The 27,262-nt window shown below is 36.9% G+C and overlaps 1 pseudogene; it reads right to left on the reverse strand.

Annotated features, from left to right (window-relative positions):
* Positions 1-27,262, reverse strand: part of LOC108712383 — a 613,424-nt pseudogene that overhangs the window by 135,135 nt on the left and 451,027 nt on the right.

Genomic DNA, 27,262 nt, shown 5'->3' on the forward strand with positions numbered 1-27,262 from the left:
AGACAGTACTTCGACTATCGAATGGTCGAATAGTAGAGCGATTTTTAGTTCGATTCGAAGTCGAAGGTCTAAGTAGCCAATTCGATGGTCGAAGTAGCCAAAAAAATACTTCAAAATTCGAAGTATTTTTCCTTCTAATCCTTCACTCGAGCTAAGTAAATGTGCCCCATACTGTATGTATGGCTTTGGAGAGATTCAAAAACCTGTCCACAAAAATTACCATCACATAAGTCACAAGTGAACTCAGAGCAAGTACAATACAAGACATTTCATGCTAGCTTAGGTATGAATGCACATTTTGTCATTATCAATCCAACAGCAGTGATGGGCGAAATTAATTCGGCAGGCCCAAATTCACGGCAAATTCCCTTGATTCGCCGTCGGCGAAACCGCCATGAATATTTGCCGGCGTAAAAAAAAATGGACGCTGGCGTAAAAAACAAGACGCCGGCACCATTTTGCTAATTTTTCGCCATTTCGCAAATCTAGTGGGAAATTTGCGAATTGTCCGGTGAATCAAAACGCCCCAAATTCGCCCATCACTAGTTATGGTATGTAATCATATAGCCATTTCTGTAATGTGCTAAATTAGTGGCATTTATTAAATACCCTTTTAACAGTTCAATATGATTGTTATGAGATGATTTGTCTACACTCCAATAACAGCATTGAGGTCTATCCAAACTATTATTTTCCCACTGAGCAGAAACTCCAATAATATTGTTATATGAAGCTGTGCTTATCCAGTTTAACTTGAATTGGTTATAAACTCATGAACCATTAATATCAAAGGAACTTACAAAGGAATTAAAAACTATAAAACTCCAATACCTGTATTCCCCAATAAGGTAAAGTGGAACTCTGATACGGTCTTATTTACTAGAATTTTCGTTTTATCGCACATAATTTCTTGTGTACAATTTAAGAAAACTGGCACAATAATGTCCACTAAAAGAACATAAGCTAATGCATTTTAGGGCTCATCGTGGTTGCTGTTTTATGTACCTATACTCCATTGTATTATTGCTTTTCTCATATAATGGGTAGAGGCAATGGCATACATTATACCTGATGGTGGATTTGAAATGTACACAAAGAAGCAGCATGAATACAGGCTAAGAAAAGACCCAGCATGTGCTAATTTTTCTGCATCATTCATGCTGTGTGTGCATTTAACGGGTTTATTTCTAGGTATAAAATATAACCCTTTGTCTCCCTTCCATTAGCAGGAAGTAGTGGTAAAGAAAGGGAACATCGCAGAAAAATTGCTTCAGTGAGCAGTGAGGAACATATTTTTGTAATACTGTTGGAGAAATTTTAAAAATGAAGCATATAATTTAGATTTTCAGCAACTGGACTGAGAATACCTCTTTATAAAGAGAATTTTGGTAGCAACTGTCCTAAGAATATCCCTTTTCAAGAGAAGTTTAACAATATGCCCGACAATACCCCTTTATCAAAGAAGTTATAAACAAATTGACAGGAGAATATCTCATTATCAGAGGAATTAGCAGTAATAACACTGCAGAAAAAATGCTTAAGTGAGCTCTACTGAACATATTTTTATATTGGAGGAGACATTTAAAAAATGAAGCCTGTAATTTCAAATTTCAACAACTGGCCTAAGAATGCCTCTTTATCAAAGAAGTTAGTAAGAACTGGCCCAAGAATGCCCCTTTATCAGTGAAGTTAGTAAAAAATGCCCTGAGAACACCGATGTATCCAAAAATGTTAGTAACAGTCTGGCCTGAGAATACATCTTTATCAAGGAAGTTAGTGACAATTGGCCTGAGAATATTAGTATCAAATGAGAGAATTCATACCAACAGACCTGACAATACCTCTTTATCAGGAAACTTAGTAGCAATTTGCCTAACAATACCTCTTTATCAGGTAAGTGTTAGTACCAATTAACTCTTTATTAGGGAAGTAAGTTACAATAAGCACAAGAATACATCTTTATCATAGAAGTATTGGTAACTAACTGACCTGAAAATACCTCTTAACTGGAAAGTAAGTAAAATCTGGCATGTGAATACATCATTAAAAGAGAAGTTAGTAACAACTGGTCTAACAATACCTTTTTGTAAGGGAAGTTACAAAAGGTATTGTTAGACCAGTTTTTACTAACTTCTCTTATAATGTTCTTGTAAACTGTATGTAACATACTGTATGTACAGTATATTAACTGTCCATGTAATAGTGTGTCACAATAACTTATGATCTCTCATAAATTCTCTCTCGGAGAGACTCTCTCAAGAACAAAGTCTTACAAATTTCATGAAGAAACCAAAATAACATTTTCCACATTTCATTCTCAAAAACGTTCCCTTTCCCCTGGATAATTTTGTTCAAGTCATACTTAGGGGCAGATGTATTAAGGGTCGAATATCGAGGGTTAATTAACCCTCGATATTTGATTGGCGAATTAAAATTTTGCACAATTCGTTCGATCGAAGGAATAATCGTTCGATTGAATGATTAAAGCCTTTGACTCGACCGTTTCTATCGAAGGATTATCCTTCGATCAGAAAAAACTTGGAAAGCCTATGGGGACCTTCCCCATAGGCTAACATGGACTTCGGTAGCTTTTAGGTGGCGAACTAGGGGGTCGAAGTTTTTTCTTAAAGAGACAGTACTTCGACTATCGAATGGTCGAATAGTCGAACGATTTTTAGTTCGAATCGGTCGAGTCAAAATCTTGGTCGAAGGTCGAAGTAGCCCATTGGATGGTCGAAGTAGCCAAAAAAACACTTAGAAATTCAACGTTTTTTTCCTCTATTACTTCACTCGAACTTAGTGAATGGGCCCCTTAGTATTACCACATCCAAAGGTCTCACCAAGTCCTTTTTATTTAGGATTCCCATTTACAAAGAGCTTATGCAACTGCAAGAGAACTAATGGCCACAAAATCACAACCATTGCTACTGTGACTTGTGCTCATCACAGAATATCTGTCCCTATTTTGGTAAATACATATGTGTATCTCCTTAGAGGGAAGATCTGCACATGATTTTGCAAACTAGCCCATTTCACTGACGTCTTTTCAGGGTTCATTTTGCATCTCTTAGCCTCACCCAAGAACTGACATGTATTTCAATATCCCCTGGGCAGTGCTGCTGTTCTGTTCTTGTTGTACACCAGGAAACCAATTAATTAAATACCCTTTAAAGAATGCAATAATGCTTTGATGGAAGTGCTGACACATGAACACAGCTTCTTTTCTGATTTCCTGTGACATTTCCACATCATCAAGAAAATGATTTGCCACCTTCTCAAGAGCATCTTCAGGCCATGCCTTTTAGAGAAAAATAAACCAGAGAGCGAGATTGTTTATTGTACTGAGAAGGAAATTCAACCTATTTATGACAAAGCATAACTGACAGATTCACAATGCAATTGAGATTCAGAATGAGGGAGTCAAAATATGATCTACTTCTACCTTAGAGACAGAAACATGTATTGCTGATGGTTAGTAATATTTAGTCCTCTTTTATTGCATAGTCTTTAGTGTAAAATAATGCGTATTGTTACTTCTATATATTTTGTATCATCTATGTCTAGTTTGCACAAAAATTATGGTAGAAGTAGTGATGAATGCCACTGCCTAATCCATGGGAAAATTTTATAAATTCTGATTTGTGGATCAATTTTACATTCTGTATAATCAAGTACTAGTGGCAGTACATAATTTTTCACATGACAAGGCTTGTGCTGCAAAGTAAAGTACTATATTTCTCTTATTAATATGAATGGAGCATCTAAGGGGCACATTTATTCATCACGAGTGACGGATTAGAATAAAAAATACTTTGAATTTCGAAGTATTTTTTTTGGCTACTTTGACCATCGAATTGGCTACTTCGACCTTCGACTTTGAATCAAACTAAAAATCGTTAGACTATTCGACCATTCGATAGTTGAAGTACTGTCTCTTTAAAAAAAACTTCGACCACCTACCGAGCACCAATGTTAGCCTATGGGGAAGGTATGCTTCCCATATGCTTTCCTAGCTTTTTTAGATCAAAGGAAAATCATTCGATCGATGGAAGGATTTAATCGTTTGATCGAACCTTTTTCCTTCGATCGTTCGATTGAAGGAAATGCGGTAAATCCTTTTTACTTCGACGGCTGAATATCAAGGGTTAATTAACCCTCGATATTCGACCAATAGTAAATGTGCCCCTAAATGTGGCTAACCACATATTACTGTATTTATATTGGATTAAACTGTCTACAACTTGATCTGGTAAAGCGTTCTTTTTGCCAGTTGTCACATTTTTCAAAACACTAGTTTCTGTTGTTTAGAAATTGATAAAAATGCAACTTTGCAAATTTATTATTTTGTTTGATGGTATAAGCATGAGTTCCAGTGGTATGGGCATGGGTTTCTAAGTGCCTGTGAATCACTGGCTCACTTGCCCTGTTCCATATATATGGATTTCCTGGATTTGATCATTAGCCTGTTTTTCAAACTTTTTGTCTGCCATCTACCATGACTGTTGACCTGTTCTCAAGCTTGTTACTGCAGCCTGCCTTTATCTCTTGTCTAAAACAGGAAAACCAAGAAATTTCAATTTTCAGGACCTCTAACCATCACTTCTGTCCAACAAAGCCCAGTATCAATAAATCAAAATCTGGTAACAAAAAGGTCAGACACAGAATTTAACTGCAAAAAGTTGCAGTGCTTTTAATTATACAACATGTTTCAAGCAGGAGCTCGAAAAAGAGCTCCTGTTAAAAAAAAAATGTTGTGTAATTAAAAGCACTACAACTTTTTGCAGTTAGATTCTGCGTCTGACCTTTTTGTTACCATATTTTTATTTATTTATCTCTTGCCTGTTCATGTACTTACCTCTTTGTCCTTTCGGTTCGAATAGTCATTAAGGAAACCCCGCATGAATACTTTAGCCAACAAGGTTTTTTCTTGAAGTCACGCAAGGCTTTTTGAATGACTGCTCAAGCCAAAAGGACCATTTATGAAATTATATAGGCATTATTCCTACATCTTACTATAAAAAAAAGTCTGAGCTATGAACTTTGACCTGCTATGGGTAATCTAAGCAACTGTAAAATACATCAGTTTGCATAAAATGCTGTATATAGAGGTACAATAGCTGTGTTAATAATAATTATACATTTGCCCTATTGCAATGTAATAAATGTAATAAAACTGTAATGTAATAAATATTTACCTGAAACCAAACAGTTGACTAAAGATGGAAAATGCTGAAGGTGATCTCAAAATGCGTGTCCAGTTCGACTAAAGACCAGTATCATGTGTAAGTTATTTCTGATTCGGTTTTTAAATTTACTGTACAATTCAGATGGGGTATTCTCAATCCGTGATTTACTTGCTGGCAACATTTGGCACATTTGCAAGAAAAATACATGGAATACATTTAAATAATACTTAAAGGGATCCTGTCATTGGAAAACATGTTTTTTTTTCAAAATGCATCAGTTAATAGTGCTACTCCAGCAGAATTCTGCACTGAAATCCATTTCTCAAAAGAGCAAACAGATTTTTTTATATTCAATTTTGAAATCTGACATGGGGCTAGACATTTTGTCAATTTCCCAGCTGCCCCTGGTCATGTGACTTGTGCCTGCACTTTAGGAGAGAAATGCTTTCTGGCAGGCTGCTGTTTTTCCTTCTCAATGTAACTGAATGTGTCTCAGTGGGACATGGGTTTTTACTATTGAGTGCTGTTCTTAGATCTACCAGGCAGTTGTTATCTTGTGTTAGGGAGCGGTTATCTGGTTAGCTTCCCATTGTTATTTTGTTTGGCTGCTGGGGGGGGGGGGAGGGAGGGGGGTGATATCACTCCAACTTGCAGTACAGCAGTAAAGAGTGTTTGAAGTTTATCAGAGCACAAGTCACATGACTTGGGGCAGCTGGGAAATTGACAATATGTCTAGCCCCATGTCAGATTTCAAAATTGAATATAAAAAAATCTGTTTGCTCTTTTGAGAAATGGATTTCACTGCAGAATTCCGCTGGAGCAGCACTATTAACTGATTCATTTTGAAAAAAAAAGTTTTTTCCCATGACAGTATCCCTTTAAAATAATAATAATAGTCTATACCAACCAGCAACTAAATGCATCAACAGTCAAGATGCAGAGTTAAATCAACCATTACAGTACATATTTCAACATAGTCATAGAGTTATAATTGGTGTTACTGCATACTTATTAAACACATTCAAAAAAATCCACTCAGTAAAATTATGGTGTGCTGGTTATTATGCTAAAATACATATATACAATACAGTATGAAAAATCATTACAAGCCCAATTTGTTTATCTCTTTTTTATTTGCACTGATTCTTTGGTCTGATCTGTTATCCTCTCAAATGCAAATTTATATCATTAAAACGTCATTATGGCATACCAGGAGAAATAATTGAAATCTAGTTCTTTACAGGCAAACAAAACAATTTTAAACTTTCCTAGGAATTGTATTCTCTTTATTTATTAAAGTATTTATTTTCTGCAAAGCTCAGTCATTGTAACATAAAATGACTCTCGTGCCCTCCTCCCTTGCTGTATTCCTGCCTGAAAGCATCCCTTACTAAATCACAATAAAAGAAAGATGACCTTTTCTAACACTTCCAGTTTTTCTTCATTACTGAACAGGGAAGGAACATCACTGGTGCTTAGGATCATGTTGATGTCTTCCAAAAATGACTCATCCTATTGCAAGAAAGAAAATTGCTCATTTACAAGCCAAATAATAAATGCAGAAATAGGAAAAGAAAACCTTTCACATTTAACTTATTTCTGCCATTATTTTATTTGTATGTTTTGTTGAGTGAAAATACAGGCTTTCCTTTGAAGTTCATCTGTATGAATTAACCCCTATAAAACAAATATAGGAATAAGCAACAGGCAGCTTAATTTTATCCAGTGATGTACATTAAATATTTAAAATGCATGGGATAGTTTACATTTTTTTCAATTTTCTTTTTTTTTTGCCAGTTAAGAAATACCTTTATTTGATAATCAGCAACTAAATACCATTTTCAGATCATCTCTCCATTCAATAACAGTGTATGTTTTTTGAATACTAACTTGGTAAAACTCAAACACGGACATAAATGCAGCAAGCATGGTTGAAGACTGACGGGCAGCTCCTTCATCCCTTTAATCATATTAAGAGACAGCAGAATAAATGTAATGAAAATGCAGGTAAAGGCAGATGAGAAGATTTGTTGCCTATGAGAAATCAGCACTATCCGTGGGCAACAGTTCTCCTGAAATTACCTTAGCATTGGTGTTAGTGTAAATCTCCAGCAGTAAAAAACATGAAACATATTGGCTTCATCTAGACTTTTCCAGTGTTTTCCCTCTGGCGATTTCCACTGACACCAAGTACTTTCAAGATATTTGTAGCTCACAGGTAGCGTAGATTTCTTGAGCGTGACAAATCTCATTACCTTTAAAGAAATCATTAAAGAAATCAGAACACAGACTCACGTTCATTTACAAATATGGGAATGATTTCTCAAGCCCCATTTGAAGCTGTGTTTGAGACCTTACTTACTATATTTATGGTCATCCAGCAAAGGCTGCTAGATGGTCTGAAGAAGAGGCACAATTTATTTATTTGTAAGATACATCTTCATGAAATTTGGTATATACACTATACCATTTAGAAAGTTTATATTCTCAAAGTTCACCATTAAAATCTAAAGAAGAGCCAACAAATATAAGCTCCATCTTATATATTATATATATATATATATATATATATATATATATATATATATATATATATATATATATATATAAACCACTAGTTTTTAAAACCATGCAATGAGGCTGTGACCACAAAATACATACCGTATAGACAAATACAAGAGTCCTCTGCACTCAACCCATTATCAATATATTTAAGACAGCGACATTTTGTGCATACTGCTACCGAAAAATGCCTTACCCTTTAAACAAAACAGGGATTGTTTGTCCATATATTGCAATATATTTAAGCTGGCCAACTATGTCAGTCTTCCTATATCTGGCCAGTCCTACACTGAAATTGCATCTGATTCATTAAGAATTCCATTGCTTTGTTATATATTTTATGTTTAAGTTTTACCTGCAACTTACTAGCTGCTTTTAAAGTAAAACTCCCAAACTTGGTTGCCCTTTTATTAGACACCAGTGGGATCACCTGACTATAGCTGGGTAGGGGGGGAGCTACAACATAGAGCTGGCCACTGCTCCTGTATAAACTATAACAACATTCCCTTGTTTGTTATAGTTTATACAGGAGCAACTCTGACTTAATGAAAGAAAACATCATTCAAGGAATTTTCTAAGTTATATTAAGTAATTTTTAATGAATACAAAGTAGAAAAAGCTATTACTCCTTTAGCCAAAATTCCAGTTCCCACAATGCCTTGCATGGTTCTTCACTGGCAATGGCACCTCCTGCCTGGCACTGCTGCCTGACACAATGTTCTAACTAGCTTCATGGTAAAAGAGTGAAATAACCCATAAACTTCAATGGGTGTAAAAAACTGTCGCCTGTCAAAAAAAACGGGTCAGATTCACCCATCACTAGGCATTATTCATTGGTCTGTTAATCAAATGGCTTTAGCTACATTGCTTCAAATGAATCAGCAGGGCATAAAAATAACAAGAAAAACAGACTGATTTGTTGAACATTTTAATGAATGTAAATGAAAAACTTGGTTAGAATTAAATTTTTCTTTCATTAGGCAAAAAATGACAGGCCCTCAAATGCCTACATGTAAATAGAACAACAGCTGAGGAGAGGTGGGGAAGATTAACTTAATCAGTTCAAAACTGGTACAATTTTTGATTGATCTTATACAATTAATTTCTTGTTTCCATGCAATGAAATTTGTATAAAATGCTTATTCCCCTTTATGCATTAAACAAAAGAAAGACAAGTATTTTACTACTGAATCCATAGATAGGTACCACTAAGTACCAGGTCTTGTTTAGTCATGAACCATTGTAGCAAACATATTGCAAATCATCACACACTGAAAATTGAACAAAAATGTTGCTGCACAGCCAGTTACTGTAAGTCTACCTTGGACATCTGCAATGATGGTACTCACTTAAAGGAAAACCATACCTTCAGAATGAATACTTAGGGGCACATGTACTATGGGTCGAATATCGAGGGTTAATTAACCCTCGATATTTGACCATCGAAGTAAAATCCTTCGACTTCGAATATCGAAGTCGAAGGATTTACTGCATTTCGTTTGATCAAACGATCAAAGGAAAGATCATTAGATCGAACGATTAAATCCTTCGAATCGAAGGTCCCCATAGGCTAACATTGGTGCTCGGTAGGTTTTAGCTGGCGAAGTAGCTAGTCGAAGTTTTTTTTAAAGAGACAGTACTTCGACTATCGAATAGTCGAACGATTTTTAGTTCGAATCGTTCATTTCGAAGTCAAAGTTGTAGTCGAAGGTCGAAGTAGCCAAAAAAATACCTAGAAAATTCGAAGTATTTTTCATTCTAATGCTTCACTCGAGCTAAGTAAATGTGCCCCTGTACCAATATTGCCCTTTTTCATCTTTTACCTTGAACCACCATTTTGTGAATGTAGCTCTAACTGTAACAGGACAGAGAATGGACAGAGTTCTGTCCATTCATTGGTTGATGTAACCTAACAAGTATTTATGCCCTTGGTTGTGGTTGAGCGCAGTGAATAGTACCAGTCAGGTGGCAGACCTTAGTACTTAAAATTACAATTTTCTCCTTAGCATTTTCCAATGGCAGTATTTTTTAATAAAACAATATTTTTATCAATAGGTTATAAGTAATTTAGTTTTATACAGGCCTACAAAGGGATACAGCTCCCTCTCCTGGCACTGGTATAGCTCTAACCCAGCCCTTAGACTCAAGATTGTTCGTAGGTGTAAATAACAGTTTTTAAATAGGTTCAATGACCACTGTGATCTGACTACTAAAACAAGCTTCATTCTAAGATATAAAGTATAATATATCTGGTAATCTACAAAATAATTATTTAATCCCCCCAAACCTTCTTCTTTACTACACATCACATGTTGCTAACAACTACATTCTTTATTTTTTGTTGAGACGGTATCTTTAATACCCTTGTGACTTACCAATAAGCAGACCATGACCACATGGAAGTCTCAGGATTCTGCTAACTCGAAATATACTGTATGTTCAATAGCAAACTAAAACATCACCAAATTAATAGAAGTTTTGCAGCTTGAATTAAACCTTCATAAGTAATTCTGCATGCACTGAAAAGTAAAGTAAAAGCCCATTATAAGAATAACATCATAGATATCAGATATCAGATTAATTATTTGTGAGAGACCAGAAGAGAATGGCATATTCGGTTTGCTGCTGTATTTCATTTAAATGATTTGTGTACATAAAATATTACTTTAAAATGGCAGATAAAATAAAATTAACATAACATCAAGTAGTAAGTTCTTAAGCCCGCTGTGAATACTTGCAATCTGCTCAATTAAATCGAATAATTCTATAAGTCAATATTTGCTTTTGTAGATGACTTTTTTCCCTTTTAAACATTATCTGATGAATCAAAATCCTTGAATCCTGAATTTTGAATCTCAATATTTTAAAAAGCTACCAACTGGGAGCTCCATGACAGACGGATAGCTCAGTAGCATGAAATTAAAGCAATATTTAATAACTGCATTATAATATTTAAAAGCTTATTATTAATAGTAATTCTAGATAAAGTAGTTTCTAATGTATCCTTTACCATATTATTCACAAAATCAGATTCCTTGCTATTTAGGAAAATTTCCTTGAACTTTACTTGGTCAAATCCTTCCTCAGCCCAAATATAATTGACAGCCTTCCTGGTTTATCCTGTTAACCTGTGGCAATACAGTAAATCAAGGCATCTGTCTTTTTCCCATCACATAGCCCTACATTAACTTTTTCATATGTTTCTTGCATGGGTTTCTTCATGATTTTGCAAAGCAGAGAACCAAACCTGGTTAGGGTGAGACTGGATAAAAGAAGCCAAAAAGCTGGCTATAAAGCCTCATGTGAGAGTTAAACTTGCCATTTGTGGTATTAAGGCAGTGCTATTTATATGGCACAAAGCAAGTAATTACTTTCTGATTTAGAAGGCTTTATGTTGCATGTCTTGCATGTAAAGGGCTTTTTGGCTCATTTTAACCTGTCTCACCCCAACCAGGTCCGGTTTTCTGCTTCGCTACTCTACAAGTCCTACCCACTCAGAAGCCATGTTCCAATATCTTGTACTGATGAAACAGACTGTGTGCAAGTTTGCATTTATGGCTCTGAACTATTAGGCTATATCTGTGCTATAAACCAGCGGTTTTGAATGAATAGTTGGCCACAGGGACATAAAGGAGTGATTAGAATGTCTCCACCCATAATCCCCTCGTGTGAGAGTTTAAACTCACTTAGTAAGGCAATGCTATGTATATGGCATGAGGCCAAGTAAATACCTTTTGTTTCAGAAGGCTTTATGTTTCATGGTTTTTGAAAACGCAAGAAGAACTTGAAAAAGATAGCAAGTGCTCTGTGCTTTAGAAAGGGTGAGGGTTCATCCCGACTAGGGATGTAGCGAACCGCCGAGTATGTGTTTCGCGAACGCCGTTCGCGAACACCGGCAAAAAATGCGAACAGTTCGCGAACTGTCGCGAACTTCGAACATCCGAAAATCGTTCGATTCGAACGATCGTAGGATTTTTAATCGTTCGATCGAACGATTTTCGCTCGAATCGAACGAAAATCGTTCGATTTTTAGCGTCGACATGGTCGAACGATTTTGACGCGAACGCCTATTGGCGAACGTCGCGCCGACGTTCGCGAACTTGCAGCGGACGCGAACAGCCGATGTTCGCGCGAACAAGTTCGCCGCAGAACAGTTCGCTACATCCCTAATCCCGACCAGGGCCAACTAAGGAATTTCCTGGTAGCTCAGTAAGCCAGTCTGACTCTGGGCAAAGGGGGCTGCATTCATAGCTCAGATAGTTAAATTGTACTCTCTCCACTAAAGAGCCCTATCTCTGAGTTTAAAAAAAAATTGAAACTTGGTTGGCTCATGGTAAAAGATTGTCAATAAACTACTCCAAAATACCAAGAGTATTAATAAGTTAGGTTTCAAAATAATTTGCATTTCGATTTTTCGAGTTTCAATTGATTTTGAATTATATCCACTGAATAAAAATCGAATTCAGATGGAGTAGACTTTGTTGTATTTTGTGCAAGTCATCACTTGCCTACTCTTTATTTACTGGGAAAGAGGGTATGGTTTATTTTTTAACCCTCCGTTTACTATGTTATGTGCTGTTTGTAAAAACATAAAAAAATAAATATCTGTGGTTCCCTATGTTTTTAGCATGATTAAACATGATTATAATTTGTTTTAGGGCTTTTGCTACTCCTTTGCTATACTTGATCATAAGCTGGTATCTTCCATCTAAAATAATGAATATGCCAACCTTAGATTTAATTTGCAATAATTAAGCATCTGTTTTACACAGAAAAACGTTGTCTGCAAATTTTTTTTAATTTTCCTCCGTCCATCGTTTTGATGATTTTTATGCATGTAACCCTGATGAGTGCTGTACTCTGTCCTGATATATATATATATATATATATATATATATATATATATATATATATATATATATATATATATATATATATATATATATTATATCTAAAGCCGTTTTTTTTTTTTAAAGAACCAGCAAAACTACAGTGAATAATAAACTTACAATTTTAAGTTCTTCCATATCCATAATTTCAGTAACATTTTCGGTCTTTTCCACATTTTGGGGAACTAGATAATCGCCAAAGAAAAGGACTATGCATGTCATCATAACTTATTTCTCTTCTAATAACCAAATTAATAAAGAGAGGAGTCAATGTTTCCTTAAAGTGAGGAGACTGAACATTCTAAATACCAGAAAAAAAAATAAAAAGTGTCATATGTTAATAATGAATATATTCAAGTCTGTAGGAAGGCTGAACTATGTACAGTATGAAACAGTTTCTACAACTCTGTGAAAACATGAATATATGCTAGTCTTGTCTTTTCATCATATGACACTGACCTTTCTGTCATGTGATTATATATTAATTTATGCGGATGACATACAGCAAGCTCTGCATAGACTTAATTATGATGTACAACAAAGTAAAGTATGTAAAAACATTGCATAACATATTGTTGCTCTAATGATTTCACAGTAGTGGGTACATTATCTGCTCTTGCAGACATTACACACTTTGTATTATATAAATTGTTTAGTATGCATTGTCTTGCCTTGTTTGCCAGAATCCGAATGAAAATTCATAGGAAAGTATTCAAAACACAAAGAGAGATAGTATGCTGAAGATTTAATGATACCTTTTGTTACCTTTTAACTTGACCAAAATGTGATTAAAATGGCAAGGTTTGAAATTTGACAGGCATTTTTTTGGCCATTTCTACCTAAAGAAAAAATCTTGTGAGGTTGGAAAACTTGTCATATCAACCACATGCTCCCAATTAACCGTATCATTCAGTCTTCAACATTCTGCCTACATGTGCCTCCTCCTCCATAATCAAGAGTCAGGAAATACTGTATGTCATTGGGTTGAGACCAAAACACAGATGTTTATTTATTAGATGTGTCTCACCTGGGATGACAGCACTTTTTTTCATTGCTCAGTGTTTGTCTGGATGGAAGTAAGTAATCAAGAGAAACTGACAGTCATGGTGGCAGTATAAAACTGACTGATGCCTATGAGCTGTGCTGTATGGGTGTCCCTCTATAAGGGTTATTGCCTGTACTGTCAACTTGATTTGAATTTCCCAAAATTAAAGGAGCATCATTTTATTTTAAACAAGTAACTCTTCATAATAATACGATATATTTTAATATCATTTCATATGAACTGCTCTAGCAGCAACAAGAATATTACATATGTGTTTTCACATAAAAAATTAGTGTTTAGTTACTGCATGCTCCCTAAGTAAAATATACATGCTGAGAAACTTTAATTATTAGTGATTAGTAATTTTTCAACAGGGTTTGCCGCAAAAAGTGATGGGCGAATCTCAGCTGTTTTGGTTTGCGAAAAAGTTTCGAAATGGGAAAAAAATTGCCAAATGCATTTGCCAATGGGCGTATTTTTCTCTGACAATTTTTCCAAACTGTGTGACTTTTTTTTAACCACACAACTTTTTATATAAATTAGTCTATGGTGTTTTTTCCATTTATTTCGCTCATCTCTAATTATGAATGCTTTAAAATGTAGGTTTTTAGTTCAGCTGCCTATTGTATGAGGAAATAAAGGAGTTAATTATAATTCTTATTAGTTAGAATTAGTTGTTAGTTAATACTTTATTAGGCATGCTATTAAATTTACCTTTTAACTCATTTTTTCTTGCATCTGAATTAATTTTGTGGCTTCAAAAAATAATTAGCTTGATTAACTGTAATAACAATAATTAGATTTAAACTATATTTGACTGTTGAAACCATTAACCAGTCATTACTTAAGATGGCCATAGACGCAAAGATCCTATCGTAATGAATCAACGTATGATCGGACTTTCCCATCTCCCAACCCTCCCACTAACCATTCAGATCAAAGTCTTACTATTCCGATCAATAAGAACAGATCAGCCGATGTTCTGCCCCTGACAGCCAATCGTACTATAGTTATGTCTGACAAAGCAAGTCACCAGTCTCCCTCTGAAAATCATATGATCGGCAATACACGCAGAGATATTATCGGCAGGTGACAGAAATTTTCTAACCTGTCCGATCGACCCAAACGACCGATCTCCGACGGACGAAAAATGTCCGGGACTCTCCACACACGGTCCGAAAATCGTACGAATCCTCGATTCATACGAGCGGATTGTTGCGTCTATGGCCAGCTTAAGGAACACATTTTTTTTGTCAGTAAAAACTGTAACTAGGCCAGACCACATTATAGAAATCTTTTTGGAAAATAACCATTTCAACAAAGTAAGAAAATTAAACAAAAAACAGGCGAAATCCTCCTTATGTAACATGAAAATAAACCTTTATCCTTTGCAATTAAATGTTTGGGTGGTCCTGTGTTCCGCTGACCAAACAGGCCCCATAATTATGCAATATATAAGATACAGTATATCTATTAAATGAATATATTTCAAAGCAAAGAACAATAGGAAGAATGGAATGCTGCTTAAAAAGTGTAATAGGATATAGACTGCAAGCACCAAAAACCCATTTATCCACATAAAAGTATAGAAAAAACACACTACAAATTTTTAATAGCTTTAAGCACTTTGTCAATGTAATTTATATTGAAAGCAGTGTGCAAGAGCCCATTATTGCTCAGTTACACACTTGTATCCAAGACATTGCTGCACTCTGCACCTTGCATTGGATTAAAAAGGTAGAAACAGTTTGCACCTGCATATACAGATGGTCTGCTCACTTAGGGAGCAACAAGAGTTGTATTTATGGTGTAAAGGTACAATAGTAAAAATATGTGCTTTGCAACCATTTTTCATACTTTGAACCTGGCCACATATAGTAAATAAGGTCTTCTGCCTCTCCATTTCCTTTCCATTATTGGCTTGCCTACATGTACCAATGAAACAATGAAGCAGTTGTCAACTCTCTGATCAAGACTGAAGCTTGACAAGGGAAAACAGGTCAAAGGGTCAATAATGTGGTATCCAAAGAGTTCTTAGTAAAAAACAAAAAATTTGGTCAAAACAGGCCAGCAACCATGAAAGTCAGGAACAGAAGAGTCAAGAACTGGAGAAATATGTAATAAACAACAATGTAGATCTAACCCAGAACCTACAAAATAAGATCTAAAAACAAAAGATCTGGTATTGAACGTTGGTCTTTGGAATCTTTTTATTTTGAATCGGGGGACAAATCACTGCATTCTGACTTCACTACTTGTTGTAATATCAACGGGTCATGCAAATTGCCACAACCAGACAGTTTCCACTATGTCTTGCATGCTTCTGTCATTTTCCATCACAGGTCTCCTAATGACAAGAAAGGCATTGAGGGAGTTGGAACTTTAGCTGCTGAAGAGCTGCTACACTGATTAACAAACCAGAATGAGCAGTACAATGGATTGTAATTTAAAATGGATTTTAAATTAAACATCTGTGAAATGTATTTATGTATACTATATTTGTATGTGTTATTAAAAATATATTGTTTTGGTAATTTTACTGTATTCATTCATTAACATTGGTCTTGGCATTTATATGGTATCCTTGGCTCTTAAATAAAGAACTCAGTCGTCTCTGACTTTGCTGCAATGTTTGGCAAGCAGTGTTAGGAGTGAATAAACAGAAATGTAGAATTGCATTTCATATACAGGAGCAGAAATGGTCAAAGGCCGACCCAGGTTTTTATTAAGCTCCAAAATATTAATAGAAAACATTTGTTATGCAAAATATTATAATCTTGTTTTTTAAACTCTCCTTGCACGCTGGGCAGGAACCGATAGCAACCAATCAAATATTTCCTCATTGTTCAACCTGCAGCAGGCAGTAAAAGGGTAGTTGCTGATTGGTTACTATGGGTTACTGCCTGTGGGCAAGCCCAGTGTTTATAAATAAGCCTCGCTGTGTTCCAAATGACTTTCAAAAGAAACTATTACAAAAACAGTGGGGAAAACTAATAAAAATAACTTCTTGTATAGAAAAGTCATAGCAAAAAAAGTGATATCTAATATCTTTAAATGGCAAGTTGTTTTCAATGCTTTTTTCTTAATAAGGCAAGGGTAAGATACGTAGGATAAAATCATTGCCTACAATCGAGAACATAACCTGTAATGACATAGGCTTGTTCTGGAAAGCAAAAGCAATAAAAATAGTGAAGTTCCAGTAAACAAAAGTGTTGGTATGTTAAGTAGATGGAATGTGCTAAATTACACAATCAGTGTATACACCAGGGTCGGACAGCCAGACCTGCTCCCCCGACAGCCCCACAAAGACCACGTCCTGCTCAATTGCGGCACTCTTGCATTAGTGTGGCACGTCTTTCGCACATGTTGGATTGGGAATTGAAGGTCGGAGAGGGGGCCCCAGGTCTGCCAGTAGAGCCCTTCCTTTTACAGCCCTGGTGGGCCCCAAGGCTCCAGTCCAACCCTGGGAATAACTCAATAATCATGGTTAAAAGGATGTGCATAGCAGAATTTCAGTCTTAAAATAAATGCTGAAAGAAGTGTTTTGCAATCTTCTGAAAAGAAGGGTTTTCAATCAAAACTATCTGAATCTAGAATAAAACAGAACCAAGAATTAGTTTGCACACTGAAAGCAATCTATTACTGTTAGGGGCAGATTTACTTATCTTTGACTTTCATGGTTGGGCAACTTAGGTAAACTGATGAAAAAACATGTGAGTCCTGATCTCACTTGGTCATGTTAGAAGCTTATATAATTGATTGTTAAAAGCGTATTTACATTTTTATGTAAAGCAATGGTTTATTTAACCATTGCAACACAAAATCTGGGGAAATAATGTGTCCACAACTATACCAAAAAGCATTCTAATCTGCATAGATATTGGTGCATCTCACACAAGTTGGGGAGGATGCAACTTAGCATGCCTCTCCAACCGTGATGGAATTCTAGGGGGAAAATGCTGTATGTGGGTAAAAATACATTGGCAATTTGCATTAAAAATAAGCAATTTGCACTATGCATTCTAAAAGAGGCATCTCATGTATATTTCCTATGAATAAATTTAGCATGCTAATAGCAGCACAGGGAAGTGGAAAGCTTGGAAGGCGACGAGGCTATGGGAGCAAGAGACTGTACTCTACCTCAGGCAGCAGAATCAACTGGCTCAATGGTTTATTGATAATGTGCCCACATTTGGAATAAAATGTGTCTGGTAATATCACTACAGTTCTATTAAATGTCTTTTTAAGTCTGGTACATCCTTCCCCACATAGGAAGGGGCTGACATAAGACATGGCTAATTGCTAGTTAGCTCTGACAAAAAACCTCTGATGCTTTTTTTATGTAAAAGAATAATTGGTCTCTGTATAAGCTCCACCCTATGAGTTTCATCAAAGATGGTGACTTTCTCATGACCTATAGATAATATTATGCCAGGCTATGACCTGCCCATATCAATGCCCTCACAGATTTAAAAACAAGTACAAGAATTGAACTTATATTAGCATACAATATTTATAATAAAACATCAGGCTTTGAGGTAGCTTAAACAACATCTTGTCTTGCTGGTATTAAAGATATATATAATTTTTTTTCCAGATTACTTACTGTGCTGACAGCCCCAGTTCCTTGCAACAGCTCCGTACAGGGACAATAATTATAAGGAGATCCTGTTTGGTTGGCATGGTGAGGTATGGAAATGCGCTGTAATTACTATGAATGAATGTTTTAGCCAGAAATGTCAGTATTTGAAATTTAATTAGTGTTCTCAGCAAAGATTTTTTAATGGCTCACTTAGTCAATCTGCTTACACAGGACACATTAAGTTAATTGTCTTTAACTTAGTTGTTTTTAAGTTATGGTAGATAAGTTTGTGCATCATAATTGCACAGCATGCTAACTATAGAAGTAGCCAGTGTTAACAAAGCTCCTAGGTACATTCTGCTTTTTTTTCTGCATTGCTTTTGAAATATGTAGCACCCTCGCTAATACAAGCTTGCTGTTTTTATAACATTTTTGAGTCAAGAAAATTCATCTTAAACTGGTGGAGCAGACTTAGATGTTCTGATGAATGAATGTCTAGAGGTGTATCTTTTTCCCAAACAGTTGCAGAAAACAATAAAACCTGCCCTTGCTGTGCTCATCCATACACTTGACCTAGATGTAAAATCTTCCTGATGTTAAGGCAGAACAGGTACATTTTTCCTTTATGGTCAACTCCCTGGCTTATTCAGATCATGACTAATTACAGCACAAAAACATAAATTTCATTTTACAAAGCTTTACCGACTGCGAGGACAATCTCTGTTAAGTGGCTTGCCTCCACAATGATGCCCCAAAGTATAATTATAAAAGAGATGGGAACTGTGAATGTGATAGTTTAATAAACAAAACTACTTTATAGAAACCATAGCATTTATTTCAGTCTCACAATACCTAATAGCAGGAGTGTTATGCACAATATTAAGTTAGTTTAAAAACAATAGTGGCTATTTATTGATATAAGACAAAGATTTACCAACTGAAAACTCATTGATTATTAAAAGTAAAGTTTGTGCAGCAATGTAAATACTTACAGATATTGCTTTTGCTAATTAGCACTACAGTATTTAACATTATATTATAGCCATACAAATCTGATATATAAAGAAATTTATAGGGGTAAAGTGATTTCCGCATCTCTTTACCCCTATTACTATACATAATATTGTTATAAATGCTGAGCTGTAATATGATATTGCAGCCTACAATGCCTTTTGCATTCCTAACTTACTAACTTAGGTCTTTCAGACACCCAAAAATGTGAAATAAGGAGCAGGTTACATCTTCCTGCATAAGTCTTTCGGCTCAAGCAATCATGAGATACCCTGCGTAAGTTAGTCTGGGGAAAAACCTTGTTGGTTAAAATATTTTTTCCCAAGCAAGCTTTCTTAAATAAGAAAATGTTCAGTGAAAGTGTTGAGGCGAAATGCTTACAAAGTCATAAATTGACCCCTAAACGTTTTTTGTATACAAACCCCAAAAACAAGCTTCGCAGCGGCTAACAACCGAATCACATCTGCCGCCATGTAGGCCGTAAGTCACAGACTATATATAGAGCCCAATTTTGACCTTGGCTGACAGAATATTTTTCTTAGTATAGTCAAAATCTTACTGAGCCCTAATTTAAAATTATCCATTGAGGCCCATTTTTCTGCCTATAGACCAGTCATTATATTAAGAGTGGGAATCCCTGGATGAGATATATATCTATAGAGAATGTTTTAATAATGGGGAATGAGTACTGCTACTTTGTATTTTAGTGTATAATTTGCCAGTTCTACTGGGCCAACTATTTCTGAAGAAGCACTAAAATGCAACAATTCCAAACAGTATACTGTTATTGTTATAAAACACAAGCGGTCATGAGAGGTGCCTTCCATAACAGTTGACATGACTGTCTTCTTGGCAAGTTTTACCATTTTAAATCATTAAGGCCATTAAATCATATTAAGGTCATTGATCATATGTCACTGATCAACTAAATCTTAATAATATTGGCTTATACGTATCAAGTTACAGCTTTTGAGTTGACATTTTATGATTTTCTGTGAGCTTGATCTGAGATCATTTGACAGGAATAAGGAATATATAATAATGTGTTGACTGATGAAGGAGTACAGGTGAAATATATAAGGAGTACAGTAAAATATATTTGTCCATTCATTGGAATGTGACCAAGCATATAATGCCTTTTTTCTGAGCATGGTGGGCTCATAGGAAACAGTAGAGATTTGTTTTGGAACAGTGTAATAAAATGTCACTTATAATTAGAAACATATATTTTCTCACAAAAAGGCTTTTCAAGAATAGGCTATTTTACAGACACTCGTAATGTTTAGGGGTAATTAAACTCAGCCTCCACTTCATGTTAATAAATGTTTTATAAATAGTTTTCTTTTAATTATAATTTCATGAAGTGATGTCATATTGCTAAAGGTACAATACAGTAGTATCCCTTATTTGGAAGAAAACATAAAATATCTGTATATCAGCATTTTCTGTTTTTCACCTTTTTTTTGTTTCAGTTTCCAATAAATCAAGTGGGAAAATCAAAATAAGTGATCAGATAGCTTTAAGAAGCTACCAGCTTGAACCAGTTAATGAACACAAACATGCTTTTCAGGACAACAATGGAGATTTTAAAGGTTAGTCTATTGTTTAATTTGGATTAATTACCTGTGTTAAAATGCTAATAAAATATAATAACCCCTTGTTTATCATTTTTGTCTAAATCTCCTAAAGCATTAAAAACAGGAACATTGACTTCACTGTAAAGGTCACAAGCAGCTAGCAACAATAAAAATGTCCTACTGCATGCCTATTTAGTTTCAACCTTTACTTGATTGCAACCCTCCATACACTAACATAAACTATATATACTCATACACTAACTATAGATTTAGCCTTGGATGTTATGCATGCCCAAGAAATTTTCCAAGGCCACTCTTAAAGGTATTAACAGAATCAAACCATCACAGCATCAACCGCAAAGGTCACCAAAGTCCCCTGCTATTTGTCTTTAATGTCCTCTAATATAACTTGTAACTTATGTCCCCTCTCAAGCGTGACAGTCTACCCTCATAGTTTTATTCTTCCATCCCACAACCAGTTTAGTTGCCATGTCTCTGCACCGTCTCTATATTATTTATATCCATCTTAAAGGGATACTGTCCATGGGATTTTTTTTCCAAAATGCATCAGTTAATAGTGCTGCTCCAGCAGAATTCTGCACTTGAAATCCGACATGGGGCTTGACATATTGTCAGTTTTCCAGATGCCTCCAGTCACATGACTTGCTGATCTGATAAACTTCAGTCTCTCTTACTGCTGTACTGCAAGTTGGAGTGATATCAACCCTCCTCCCCCCCCAGCAGCCAAACAAAAGAACAATGGGAAGGTGACTAGATAACGGCTCCCTAACACAAGATAACAGCTGCCTGGTAGATTTAAGAACAGGCACTCAATAGTAAAATCCAGGTCCCGCTGCAACACATTCAGTTACATTGAGTAGGAGAAACAACAGCCTGCCAGAAAACAGTTCCATCCTAAAGTGCTGGCTCTTTCTGAAAGCATATGACCTGACAAAAATGATTTAAGATGGCTGCCTACAAACCGATATTACAACTAAAAAAAATACACTTGCTGGTTAAGGAATTTTACATTTTACTCTCTCCATTCATTTCTATGGGATTTTTAAAGGCTTATTTATCAAAGGGCGAAAGGGAAAGTTCTGCATTGATCAGTGCTGTAAAATAACAAAAAACGTAGATATTTCTTAATTAAAGCAATGGTAAGAAAGTAGGTTTCAAACACACCCTTAACTTGTCCTTAAATCTTATTGAGATATATATTACCATTTTAATTTTAAACAATTATTATTGGGGTTTTAAAACGAGGGGAAAATAACGGAAACCTAATTATGATTGGTTGTTGTGATGTGAATTGGATTTTGCCCCTCCGCACACACAACAAAACATATTCATTTTGCATTTATTGTTCAGAACAACTGACTACAAACCTGTATGGACAACTTTTAAAGGGTTCTATCACAAAAGTAAAATTTGAACACCTGTCTTTCCTTCCACCTGCATATGCATTTGCAGTTAAATCTCAACTATTTCAATGGAATGCAAGTATTATAAAAAAAATGTTTAAGATGGCTTCTGGCTCATTATGTTTACAGAGGTCAAGAATCTCATAAGTGAAAGACGGCAGATAAGCAAGTGAGAAGCAGAAACACATTTCATAAAAGCACACTATTTATACTTGATTGCCCCCTTAAAAATGAATATATATTGAGTGGTCCCCAAGTGGCATATATTTAGTTTAATACCTAGCTTTTTTCCCTGGTAATTTCAGATGAATATCGTTATTATACCACCGTTTTGGGACAACAGTATGGTAGGCACTAAAACGCCTTTGCTAGACAGAAATGATTTCCCCACATAATGCACATAAAAGTCACCACAGCATAAGTACTGTATGATAAGAATATATTTTCAGTAAGGAGATGTTGATATTCCAACTATCAGTTCTGGTACTTGGTAATTATACACAACAGTATTTTTATGATTATGACTTAACTAGGGTGACAGGGAAACATCATTGTCGTGCTATGATACTTGATAGCATAAATATTGCTATAATTTAAACTGCATACATATTGAGTTTTAGTTTGGTTGCAAAAAAAATTGGAGAATATGTATTTCATTTAACTATCACATTGTTACTACTGATTGTAGTAAGTTTAAGCCAATAACATTATACATTATATAAACATGTTTGATCGAATGACTTCTGGGCAGGAGACTTTCGGGTGTGAGGTAAGATGGAAAACCCTGGCCCTAGTTAGCTCAAGAGAGGTTACATGGCCTTCCCTGGAGTGCTGTGTATATTAGCTTACAGCAAATATGTTGGCATTTACATATGTACAACCTTATTGTGTAATAACAGGTAAAGAACCTTGGGAATTGCCTAATTATTGATTTTATAGCCCATCCGCAATGCTACAGCAATATATAATATTATTATGAATTCTTCTTTATTTAGTCTTACTCTTTTTCTTAAGGCAAAAAGTGAAAACAGTCAAGCAAGTAGAGTACCTTCTTCTCTGAACGTATCCTATTTCTTGCCATAAAATATTAACTGGGAAAGTGACTCATTTATAATATTCCCTGTAGCCATCTAATTTACAACATCAAAATATGACTAAATTTAAATATCTCGAGAGAAAACCAGGCTGACAGGTACACCTCTGCATAGCAATCAGAACAAACACCGGTGGAACAAGCAGTTAGATCAGTGCAGTTTTGCCATCAAATAATTTGTTGAATTGTTTAGTGTAACAACTAATCATCTTGACTGAAAATCAAAAAGACCTCGTGTGTGGCCAACTTTACAACTTAACTAAAAAAAAAACCCTATAAGTTGAAAATTACAATGGTGTTTAGTGCTGATTTATTATCTGGATGGTCCTTGCAAAATCAGGCAAGCTGAAAATACAGTGAGATTTTGAAGGCATTGCAAGAAATGTCTGTGAAACTTGCCTGTAGACATCCCTTGTGGTCCACACCAATATCTACAGGACAAATATGAAAACTTCAATTAGGGGCAGATTTATCAAGGGTCGAATTTCGAATAAAAAAACTTCGAAATTCTAATAAAAAAGACCAACCGAAATTTATTTTAAAAAATCCAAGTTTTTTTTAGGGTGAATTGGCTGTTTTTAATTCATATCGTACGAATCAAAGTAACATCGTATTTCATTGAATTTGATTCGAAGTTTTTTTCGAAAAAAACCTTTGATATTTCTAAGTCCACCAATTGACTCCAAATAGGTTCTAGGAAGTCCCCCATAGGCTAAAACAGCAATTCGGCAGTTTTAGATGGTGAATGGTCGAAGCTGAATTTTTAAAGAGACCGTACATGATAAATTTCAATATTCTAATTTTCGCATTTTTTTCAAATTCCAATCGAATTTGGATTATTCCCTAGTTGAAGTACACAAGAAATAGCTCGAAATTTGAATTCTGAAAAAGTAAAATCGTTCAATCGATCGCTGAAATCGGTTGATTCGAACGATTTTACTTAGACTGCAAAACAGTCAAATTCGGTAAAAAAAACCTTCGACTTCGATATTCGATAAATATTTGATAAATCTGCCCCTTGGTGTCCCATTCTAAAAGTATACAACATTGCATGAAAAATTACTAGCAATGGTTTAAAAACTTCAAAACCCACCCCTTAACGACATTGCACATTATTAGAATATCATTGACAAAAAGTTGTACAGCAATCCTAATGTCCCTGAATCATATATTTATGGCCATAATATGAATGTGTGAAATATTTGTAATGGATGCTGTACCTGTCTCCCAAGATGGCGTCCAAGATGGCATTACTCCCCACCGCATGGCTCCTGCATCATCTTCGTCCCACTCCCTGATTGGTCGCCTGCAACAGCGCCGGCGTCGGAATGGACGCCGGCGTCAGAACGCCGGCGTCACTGACGCCAGCGCACCGGAACTGACGCCAGCGCGTCGGAACTGACGCCGGCGCGCCAGAATTGACGCCTGCGCGCCGGAAATGACGCCACTGCGTCCAGATTGGCGCGAACCCTTTGCCTATTTAAAGGCGGACTTGTTATTGACTCAGTGCCCAATTATAGGTTCCAAGCTATTGCGTTCCTGGGTGTGCCTACTGCTTATATTGATATACTGTGTACCGACTCTTGCCTGCCTTCTCGTGTTGTTGATTGCTGCCTGTACTGACCCATTTGCCTGTCCCTGACTACGTCTTTGATAAATCCTTCTTGTACTGCGAACCTGGTCTGGTCTCCTCCTTGGTCCTCACTCCAACGGTGCCTTCGGGCCCTTACAGTATAATTGGGCCATGGACCCGTCGGAGGAGAATCCTGCGCCGCCTGATGTCGGTGGAGCGCTTCGTGGTCTGGCATCCCGCATGCAGTCCTATGAGGTACAGCAATCTCACTTTGGTCAGGCTTTGGAATCCATTCTTGCTAAACTGTCGGAGCTAACACCTGCCGATCCTATTCCTGCACCAGTACCTGTGGTTCCGCTTCACGCCACCGAACCCCGCATTCCGGCTCCCCCACTCTACAGTGGTGATCCTACAGCTTGCCGTGGGTTTATTAACCAGTGCGAGGTCCACTTTGCACTCGCACCCAGCCAATTCCTGTCGGAACGAGCCAAGGTGGGCTTCATATTCCCCCGTCTGCAAGGGAAGGCATTGGAGTGGGCTTCGCCTCTATGGGAAAAGGAGGATCCCATTATCGATAATGCCCGAGCCTTCGTCCGGGAACTTCGTGTGGTCTTCGATGCTCCGGGTCGTGCCACTGCTGCCTCCGCACGCCTGTTCCATCTTCTACAGGGAACTCGCTCAGTCTCGGAGTACGCCATTGAGTTCCGCACCCTGGTTGCAGAGACTTCGTGGAACAACGACGGGTATCACGCTACCTTTTACAACGGCCTGGCGATACGTATAAAGTCTGATCTGGTGTCCAGGGAAATTCCATCCCGTTGGGAAGATCTAGTCGCCCTGGCCATAAAGGTAGATACTCGGCAGAGGGAGTTTCAAGCTGAACTCGACAGAGAGCACTCCCCAACCAAAAGATTCCACAAGTTCCAACCTACTCTGGCTCCTCGTTTTCAAAGACCCTTCCTTCCCAACCCGGCTTCCACCTTGTCTTCTCCAAATCCTGCGGTTCCTGCCTCTTCTTCCCTGCCTTCGGAAGAACCAATGCAGATTGGACGGGCTCGTCTGACCGAACAGGAAAAGCTTCGGAGAAGGGCTGCTGGACTTTGCCTTTACTGTGGTGGAAAATCCCACTTCGCCTATGAGTGTCCAGTGAAGCCGGGAAACGCCAACACCTAGGTAAGACTGGGGAGACTTACCTGGGTGGAATTGGTCCCTCTCCCCATTCTTCTGCTCAACGCTTCCTTCTTCCTGTGCAGATTCGTTTTGGAACCCAGACGATTTCCTCTGAGGCTTTCCTTGACTCCGGTGCAGCTGGGAATTTCATCGATAAGGTCTTTGCAGAAAGCCATTCCATTCCTCTGCGATCTCTGGCTGTTCCTCTTCGAGCATTGGCGATTGACGATCGTCCACTTTCTTCCGCTACTATTTCCCACTCCACCGATGAACTTTCCGTTATTGTGGGATCTATGCACCTTGAAAGATTGTCCTTCCTCCTAATCGATTGTCCTTCCACTCCCATTGTACTTGGTCTGCCCTGGTTGAATATTCATAATCCTGTAATCGATTGGGCTTCTTCTCAGATCTCCCGCTGGAGTTCCTTTTGCCAACAGAACTGTTTACCTACCAAATCTATTATCAAAGTTTCTTCGGTGACTTCGAATCCATCCTTGCCATCTGTCTATCAGGCCTTCGCTGATGTGTTCGATAAGAAGTCGGCTGAAACCTTGCCCCCTCATCGCCCCTATGATTGCCCTGTTGAACTCCTTCCTGGAACCATGCCCCTCGTGGCCGCACCTATCCGCTTTCTCCTTCTGAAACCTCTGCCATGAAAGATTACATCCAGGAGAATCTTCAGAGAGGTTTCATCCGTCCCATCCTCCTCTCCTGCTGGAGCCGGATTCTTCTTTGTGGAGAAAAAAGACGGCGGTTTGAGGCCTTGTATTGATTACAGAGGGTTGAATAAGATAACTTTGAAGAATCGTTACCCTCTCCCTCTCATCTCTGAACTGTTCGACCAGCTCAAGGGGGCCAGTGTATTTACTAAATTAGATCTTCGTGGGGCCTATAATCTTATCCGGATCAGAGAGGGAGACGAGTGGAAGACTGCGTTCAACACTCGAGATGGGCATTACGAGTACTTGGTGATGCCGTTCGGCCTTTGTAATGCTCCTGCAGTCTTCCAGGAGTTTATTAATGATATTTTCCGGGACTTGTTAGGGCAAAGCGTGGTCGTTTATTTGGATGATATCCTCGTTTTTTCCAAGTCACTTAATGAACATCGCTGTCAAGTCCAGGAGGTTCTGTCCCGCCTGAGAAGGAACAA

Source organism: Xenopus laevis, chromosome 3S (genome assembly GCF_017654675.1).
Source record: "Xenopus laevis strain J_2021 chromosome 3S, Xenopus_laevis_v10.1, whole genome shotgun sequence".
NCBI lineage: Eukaryota > Metazoa > Chordata > Amphibia > Anura > Pipidae > Xenopus > Xenopus laevis.